The 9,202-nt window shown below is 39.9% G+C and overlaps 1 non-coding gene across 1 annotated transcript; it reads left to right on the top strand.

The window, feature by feature from the left end:
* The first annotated feature begins 2,121 nt into the window (after window positions 1-2,121).
* On the top strand, window positions 2,122-2,197 carry LOC122814678. The gene has a single exon (XR_006366878.1).
* The last annotated feature ends 7,005 nt before the right edge of the window (window positions 2,198-9,202 follow it).

Here is a 9,202-nt window from a genome sequence, read left to right as displayed (position 1 = left end):
CGAATCGGCGTTTCGGTAAATAGTAGGGGACCCGTATAAAATATATATGTATATGCATACATGTCTCTAATTGCCCATACAAACATATGCTGCTGATAGACCACCCAACACTGGGTCAGCATGCACAGTTGGATATACACACACACACACACACACACACACACACACACACACACACACACACACACACACACACACACACACATATATGTATGTATAAAATATATATGTATATGCATACATGTCTCTAATTGCCCATACAAACATATGCTGCTGATAGACCACCCAACACTGGGTCAGCATTGGGAGGGTGGCCTAATGGTTAAGGTGTTTGCCTTACAAACACACGGTGCAGGGTTTGAGTCTCACAAGGGATAATTGGCTAGGCTTACAATGGCTCCCAAGGGCAGTTAGCTTAGTACTAATCTATGAAAACTATGAAACTATGAAACTATGAAAAAGAACCCATGACACTCACATCTGCCCCCCCCCCCATTCTAAACAATATGTGAACAGTACGCTGCTACAAAATCATGATAGGTCATACACAATGACAAGAAATATACCATGTCCTCTTAGCAAAACAACTACAATATGTGAAGATACTAAACAAAAATACGAACAGCCAATAATTTACACAAGTTCATTTTACTATGATGTCTTTGCCAAAGCCTTCAAGGAGTAACACATTACAAGAAATACTTGCCTTAATTAGAAGATGCAATTAACACTTAAGTACATTTAAATACACAGCCTGAAATTACACTCCTCATTCAACCCCCTAGGGCAGGGTTCCCAAAGTATGCACCATGGCACCCAGGGGGAGCTGAGGCTTCCTCACATGGGTGCCATGAACTAATATCCTTCATTTATGATTTTTTTCATTTTTTCTTTTGTTTTTTAATTTTCGTGGTGTTTGAGCTGACGTCATCAAGTGCACAATGATGTCAGCTCTGTCAGGGCTACCCGCCTGTCAGTATTGAGCTCAAGGAGCTCACATTGATGTGCATGCATTTTCAGCTGGCCTGGCTGTTGCGAGTGGGAACAGATCCAGTCTTAAAATAACATGCGGCGGTAAATCAATGTGGTGGTGAGTACATGGTAATAGCTACTTTAACTTTAAATCTTCATGCTTCTAAAATATATTTCATATATATTACACTGACTAGCACATCTCTCTAATGTCTCCAAATTTTGTTCTGTTCTTATCCGTAATATTATGACTTGGGGGAGAAATATTGGCGGACTGTAGTTAATAAATAATGCTAGTAGAGTTAAAGGTGTCTTTAATGTAAAAAAATGTACGTTAATTAACATTGTCTTGTTCATTCAATCTCTGAAGTTAATATTACTCTATTTTAAAGGCCTTGATCATTTTTGGATATGTCCCTTGCTGTCCGGTATTATTTCTGGTAGACTGGGCCATCTTCTTCTGAGTAGGGGATGTAACCATGTATTTTATGGGTTCCTGGTGTTCGTTATCAAACAGAAACATTGCTTGTTTCACAAATGCTGTCTTTGTCTAGTTGAGATAGAACTGAGGGAAGTTTAAAAACTTGGAAGAGTAATGCATCTAGCGTGTGCACATCTTGTAGTAATGCTATCCGGCACCCACTGCTTTGCATTCTTGTTTTTTTCTTTACATGATCGAGCTCTTTTTATCTTGGGCTTTATATGCTTGGGAAAACGTTTCACTAAAGGATTCATTTGAATGCATGTTCTTTTGAAATACACATAATTGGTTATGTTTTGTGGTTGGTGTTTTTAGGCAATGGTTCCAAAATTAGCTGGTGTGTGTGTGTGTGTGTGTGTGTGTGTGTGTGTGTGTGTGTGTGTGTGTGTGTGTGTGTGTGTATGTGTGTGTATGTATGTGTGTGTGTGTGTGTGTGTGTGTGTGTGTGTGTGTATATATATATATATATATATATATATATATATATATATATATATATATATATATATACATACACATATATGAAACTGTTTTATTTTGTTATATTTTATTGTACATTTTAGTGTAGTATTTTGAATTGGGTGAGCAAATCATTTGTGTGTTGGGAGACTGCTTTATTTGGAGCTTTTGCTTTGTAAAATTGGCACCAGAAAAATAGGATGCAATGCCGGTCGATGATGATTAGCCCACTGCGCAATCAGATTTCTGAAGTGATGGAATCCATGCTGTCAAGGGCTGAGACCAGCTAGTAAAGTACAAGTATTTGTTAATTTTTTGTGTATAGTTTTGGTCGGGAGGACCGTGGATTTATTTAAACTTGTGTTTACAGGGCTAGGGTTATAGTGAATCCTTGTACCCCTAATGGACGGGAGTCTGGCTGCTCAGGTGTGGGTAGGGCTAACTTGATTGACAGACAAACTGAGTGATGTAATGATCCGGGAGTTAACTTCTAGTATTGTTGCGACTGGTTGCGGGGGGGTCACAAAATCTAGTGCGTTTTCATGACTGACAGTTGACAACACTGTGGATGACTTTCAGGAATTTGTTTCCTTACGTAGGTCATGGTTACAATGGTCAGTTTTCAGAACTAGCTTATGAGAAAAAACACATTAGTGATCAGTAAAGCAGCAGACTTAACTCGGGTTAAGATGCAGTTTCACAGTGAGATATTTACATGAACTCTAGGCAAACTTATTTACATTTTACAACTTCAGAAATGAAAGACAGTAATATGTACTGATGAGTGGATTATATATAAGGGCTGTTATAGAAATGTTATGCCCATTTTTCAAGTCAGTTTTGTAGTTGGAAAAGGTACTGTTTAAGTTATTTTTTATTTTTTATGGTTTAATAATTTCTTGAGACTGGATCTGTAGAGAACTGTGTTGTCTGAATACAGAATAATTGATTTTCTGGAAAGATCAAGTGGAAGTTGATAAAAAGAGAGAAAACAAGGAGGGCCATGATGAAACCTAGCTTTTGCAGGGAGAAGCTAGAAAATGAGAAGTGATTTTAACACTGAAGTACCTGTATGAGAGGTAATGGTTAAATTGATTTTGGATTTAATCCATCAGCTAACTGGGCATTGAGAAGAAGTTAGTGATTGACTGGATCAACTGCTTTTGTCAGATCTGCGAAGATAGACCCAGCCTGGTGACCTTTGTCCATCTTTATGAGAATCTCATCTCTTAGATTCCATATGGTAGTGATGATGTTCCTTCCTGTCTGGAAACGACATTGATGTCTGGACAGGAGTTTGTATGTTTAAATATTCAGAAAAGTTGTGAGTAAATTAACTTTTTCCAGAATTTATATGGAGTATAAAATGGCATAGGCTGGAAGTCAGAATCTTTTGAAATAGGATCATTTTTGATCATTTCCAAATTGCAGAAAATAAGACATTTACATAATGATAGGTTGTGGATGTGCTATATCAGTTTCATTAGATGTTTCTTACAGAAAGAGTGGGAGAGGGATAATCATGGATACTTAGGTTTTGCTAGTACTGAGGCTTGTCATTTCTACAGAGGTTAGCTTTATATCTTCATATACCTACTTTGGTTAAATTATGGAGCAGGATGAATCTGTCCTTGTAGGCAGAAGTTTGTTATTAAGTTTATTACTTTCAGAGGGGTCTGGTTTGATCACATGTAACAGAAGAAGTGTTAGTTCTGGGCTTAGGCCTAGGTTTGTTTTGAGCTTTAGAAATCTGGAAATAGAGAAGAATCAGGAGTTTCATATTATTGAGTTCAATTAGCTTTCTACTGTCACCTTCCACATCTAGATTTATTATAGGTGACCAGTTTAAGTTATTCACATGGCACAAGATTACGAAATTATTTGAGATTTTAGTAAGAATGAAATTTTCTTTGGAAGAGAGTTAAGCATGGAGTTGGATAGAGAAAGGTGAAAGAGTTGCCAACTGTCCCAACTTGCTTGTAGCAATCCCAGTTTCAAGCTCATTACCCCATGCCCCACAACTACAAGCAGGACATGAAATATTCCAGTTTAGGGACATTTTCTATCTTTTCCAGTCTAAAACAGTAGCAGTAGTATTTTTACAAGATTTTACTTTGTTGATTAACCGTCTGACTGGAAATTATGTTCGGGGAACAGAGGACCTAAACAGGAGGGAGTGTATGAACTACAATGGAAATGAATTATGTTTGGGGAATGGGAGTGTGAGAACAGACCATGTTCAAGGAATGGGAGTGTGAGAACAGACCTGCTGCAGTAAGGAAACTTTTTTGATTATAGTCGAGGAAGTGTATTTGTGTGTGTGTGTGTGTGTGTGTGTGTGTGTGTGTGTGTGTGTGTGTGTGTGTGTGTGTGTGTGTGTGTGTGTGTGTGTGTGTCTGTGTGTGTGTGTGTGTGTGTGTACAAGTTTATATGACCCTTTAAGTGATTGCTGATTAGTTCTGTTAACATGCAGTGCTATTTTTATCTTTTTATAACTGTGTTCCCAGGCTTAGTAATGGTATTCACAATCATATGTGTATTTATTTCATGTGAGTCTAAAGTGTCAAATTTGTTAAAGGAGTTGCTATGTTTGGATGGATATTACCCAGTCCCAGGGGAAAGATATGCATCTGCTTACTCTTTTTCTCACTGCTGTGATAAAATAATAGTGATAACCAGATGTACCAAGCCCTTCTGACTAGTAAAGAATGGTAACAGAACTAAGTCAGAGGTTGAACCAGTACCTTTGATTAGACTTCAGCCAGTCACATTTTGAAAATCTGTACTAATATCTTATGATTATATCTGGTTTAGCACACTGAGAAAGGTTTCATTGAAATGAGCGACAGTTTCTTCCTGGGGCAGAGATTTTAGTATTTGCCAATTATAATGTTTTAGGTTGGATATAAAGGCATCACTGTTAAACTTACTTAAATTGTGTAAAAGTTGTAGTGATGTTTTTTGTGGTATGTTTTTCTTCCTACAAGTTTTGGAAGATGATTTCTAACAGAGTTTGAAAGGGTGCAAATACATGCAATTGTATTTGGGTTGGATGCAAGAGTTCAGTCAAAGGTAGATTTTTTTAATGGTTTGACAAAGCCCTATAATATGCACTTTATGTGCACTGCAGGGGGGGGCACCTTGGGAAAACCTGGATTCAGCAAGGGAGCCAAGAATCAAAAAAGTTTGGGAACCACTGCCCTAGGGGATAAAGTATCACATTTAAAATATACATTGATTCTGTACATAACAATTGTTCTTTGATGACTGATCAAACTGAGAAACAGATTTTTACCAAAGCAGTACCTTGTAACCCACTACACTTAATTACATGTATATACACAGCCTCCAATTACACTACTCATTTAACCCCCTAGGGAATAATGTATCACATTTAAGAATTTAAACTGATTCTGTACATAATAAATGTTCTTTCATGACTACTACCCCCATGGTGAGAATTATTACAATGTACAGCTATAGAACTGTCTTCTTTCTCATCAGTAATATGTCTCACATGTTCTAACAGCCTAGTTTTAAAACACTTGTTACTCTTCCCCACATAAAATATGTTACAAGGGCATCTAAGAGTATTATCCATACACCAACCTCTTGAATATACAGAGTTCCACATGTTGTCTACCCTTTCCCCTCAGCAGGAATGACAGAACAAAATAATGGTAGACCCTATCAACCTCCTACTGTATGGCATCTGTACAAAGCCTGACTAATTTGGGACAGAGGCCCAAAAACATGGCCATACTTGAAATATTGCTGTCATATACTGAGAAATTGCTGGTGTTACAGGGTTTGTTGTAACATACATTTTCTGAGGGATATAAAGTCTGAAAAATAAATGGATGTTAGCATGTACTGATTGCAATCACCAGAGTATGCTACTGATTTGCCAAGGACAACACCTGTCTCGGGAACAGACCAAACATAACAGGCAAACCTCTGGCCATTATGTGGATAGCCCTACAGTTGAGAGCTATGCAGACACAGAACTTTGTCAGACTAAAACCCATGCAGAAGTAGCATGTTCAGGCAAACCCTGTTAAACAAGAAGTATTTAAAACATATAACAGCAATACATTCTGCCCCTAAGTCTTGAATCTTCTTCACCATTTAGTTGGCTTGTCTCCACAAGTCTTGTTCTAAGAGGTATTAGCTCACACACCTCCAGGATGTCTTCCTCACAGGTAAGGGAAAGGGCCAACGTCCATATGGAGTATTCAATTATAGCAGTGTGTTGCCATGACATTGGCTATTGGAATAACTACACAACTGCTCTGCATGCAATCATCAACTGGGGAACACCAACTGGTGCTCAGGCCATCACGTGGTCATGAGCATTACCTACAAAAGACTAGCTGCTATCTATTCAAACCACCTCTGTCATAGACAGTCCATCACGGTGTGAGAAAAAAAGGATATATCTGTGAAAAATCCAGAAAAAAAGGTATGTGAAACAAGTAAGCATGCAATTGAATGCAGTAGGTGGTCTGTAATAATGGAAAATAGGGATTTGAAAGCATATGTCTCAACAGGACGTGCTGTACTGATGTACTGCTGAACAGCATTGATGGCCAGAGCATGTGGCTCTGTCTGTAGTGACTAGGCCAACTACTGGGATGTTGCTCCTATCCATATGTTACCTGTGCATATAAGTATGATACACATTGTGTCTTGTAAATATAAGATAACTATACCTAGCATGTACAGAGTAAAGTACTGCTGCAGATGTGTGTGTTGAACTGCATGTTGTATACTGAGCTCATACCATTTAACTGTCCAGTGTTCTGCACACTGACCATAAGTGTGCCTCATATCTCTATCATTTACCCATACAGTTGTGTTATGTCTGTCAAATCCTTGCCAAATCTGTGAAGACTGACATTACAACATCCCCCTTCATTGTCCTCTGGCTTTTCCCATTCAGAATTGCTACAGTGGATCATCTGTTGACATTTCTGCCTGTCCTCTGAATCTTTCTCTCTCACACCAAACACATGCATGTCCTCTCTCACCACATCCAGAAACATTATCTGAGGCCTTCCTCTCTTCCTCTTACCTGGCAGCTACATCCTTACCATTCTTTTTCCAATGTACTCAGCACCCCTCCTCAGCACATGTCCAAACTGATGTAATGCTGCCTCTCCAACTTTGTCTCATATCCGTCCATGACCTGAGACTGTCAGATACACATTGCTAAACCAGTGCACCCATGTCACACCCAGTGCAAATCATAACATTTGTAACTTTGCCACGTGCAGCTCTGACTGCTGCCTTTTTGTCAGTGCCACTGTCTCCAACCCATATAACATAGGTGGTGCCACTACCCTCTTGTAGACCTTACTTATCATGTTTACTGGTACTCTTCTGTCACATATCACTCCTGACACTCTTTTCCACCCTCTCCATCCTGCCTGTACTCTCTTCTTCACCTGTCCTCCATAGTCCTCATTATTCTGAAATGCTGATCCCAAACATTTAAACACATCCACCTTTGCCAACTGTACCCATGCATCCTCAACATTCCACAATCTTCCCTCTCAGTTACACACAGATATTCTGTCCTAGTGCTGCTGCCCTTCATTCCTCTCCTCTCTAGTGCATATGTACACCTCTCCAGGGTCTCCAAAGGCTGTTCCCTACTTTCAATACAGATCACAATGTCATCTGCAAACAACATAGTCAACGGGGACTCCCATATGATCTTGTCTGTCAACCTGTCCATCACCATTGCAGATCATAAAGGGCTCACAGCTGATCCATGATGTCATCCCACACCACCTTAAACACATCCATCCATCCCAATGCAGAGCTCAGTGCTGTCACACCACCCTTGTACATATCCTGTACCACTCTTACATATATCTCTTCCACTCATTACTTCATCATACAATACCACAACGAACTCCTGTCTAGGTACCCTGTCACATGCTTTCTGTAAGCACAGAGAGACATAGAGCAACTCCTGACCTTCCCTGTATTCCACCAGTAACAGTCTCAGAGCAAACATCACATCAGTAGTGCCCTTTCCACACATAAATCCATAATGCTGACCAGTACTCCTCACCTCCCTGTGTAATCTAGCCTCCACTACTCTTACCCATAACTTCATGTTGTGACTGGTCAATGTTATCCCTCTGTAGTCATCACAGCTCTGCAGATCAACCTCATTCTTAACACTGTACCCAAGCACTTTCTCTCCACTCCTCATGCAACTTCACACTTCTCAATATATCAGTAAACAGTCTGGCTAACACACCACTGTCATTTCCCCTAAACAATCCCATGCTTCCACAGGTGTGTAATGTGGACCAACAGGCTTGCCAGTATTCATCATTTCCATAGCTATCCATACATCCTCCTTCTTAAGCCACTGCACTTTTTGATTCTCCATCCCACATCATCCACCCTTCTCTGTCTCATTCTCTTCATTCTTCAGCCTTTCAAAGAACACTGTCCATGTGCTCAACACACTCTCCTCACTTGTGAGTACATATACCTCATTATCCTTTATCACCCTTATTTGCTGCACATCTTTCCTAGTTCAGTTCATTTATCCAGCCAATTGGTATAATTCCTTTCATCCCTCCTTAGTATCCAACCTGTCATAGAACTTTTCATATGCCCATCCTCAGCCTTTGACACCTCTCTCTTTGCCATGCAAATCATCTCCTCATACTCCTGCCTACTTTTCTCTCTCTCTGACAATCCCACTCCTTCTTTCCCAACCTCTGTCTCTGTATAATGTCTAGTACTCCCTCAGTCCACCAGCAGGTGTCCTTGTACTGCTTTCTCTATCCACATGTCACTCCACTCACCTGTCTAGCTGTCTCTTTTACCAGCTCTGCTGTACTTAACAAGATATTTGTTAGATTGTCACTGCCACCCAGTGCCTCTCTCAAATCTTCCCTGAACAGCACCTCACAAGCACACTTTTCCAATTCAAACCATTTGATCCTTGGTGCTGCCCTCACACTCCTCCTCATCTTGACGACCAGCATCATCTCACATACCAACATTCTCTGCTGCCTAAATACACTTTCCCCTGTCACCACTTTACAGTCTCCAATCTCCTTCAAACTGGCCCACCAACATAGGATATATTCCACCTGTGTGCATCTTACTCCACTCTTGTATGTCACCCTATGCTCCTCCCTCATGTTATAGTGCGTATTCTCCACAGCCATGTCCATCCTTTTTGCAAAATCCACTACCATCTCACCATCTCCACTCCTTTTAACACCATACATACCCATCAATTCCCATCTACTCTGT

This window comes from Protopterus annectens, chromosome 10.part0 (genome assembly GCF_019279795.1).
Source record: "Protopterus annectens isolate FY-2018-M chromosome 10.part0, PAN1.0, whole genome shotgun sequence".
Lineage (NCBI taxonomy): Eukaryota > Metazoa > Chordata > Ceratodontiformes > Protopteridae > Protopterus > Protopterus annectens.
This window is presented reverse-complemented; position numbering and strand designations above follow the sequence as displayed.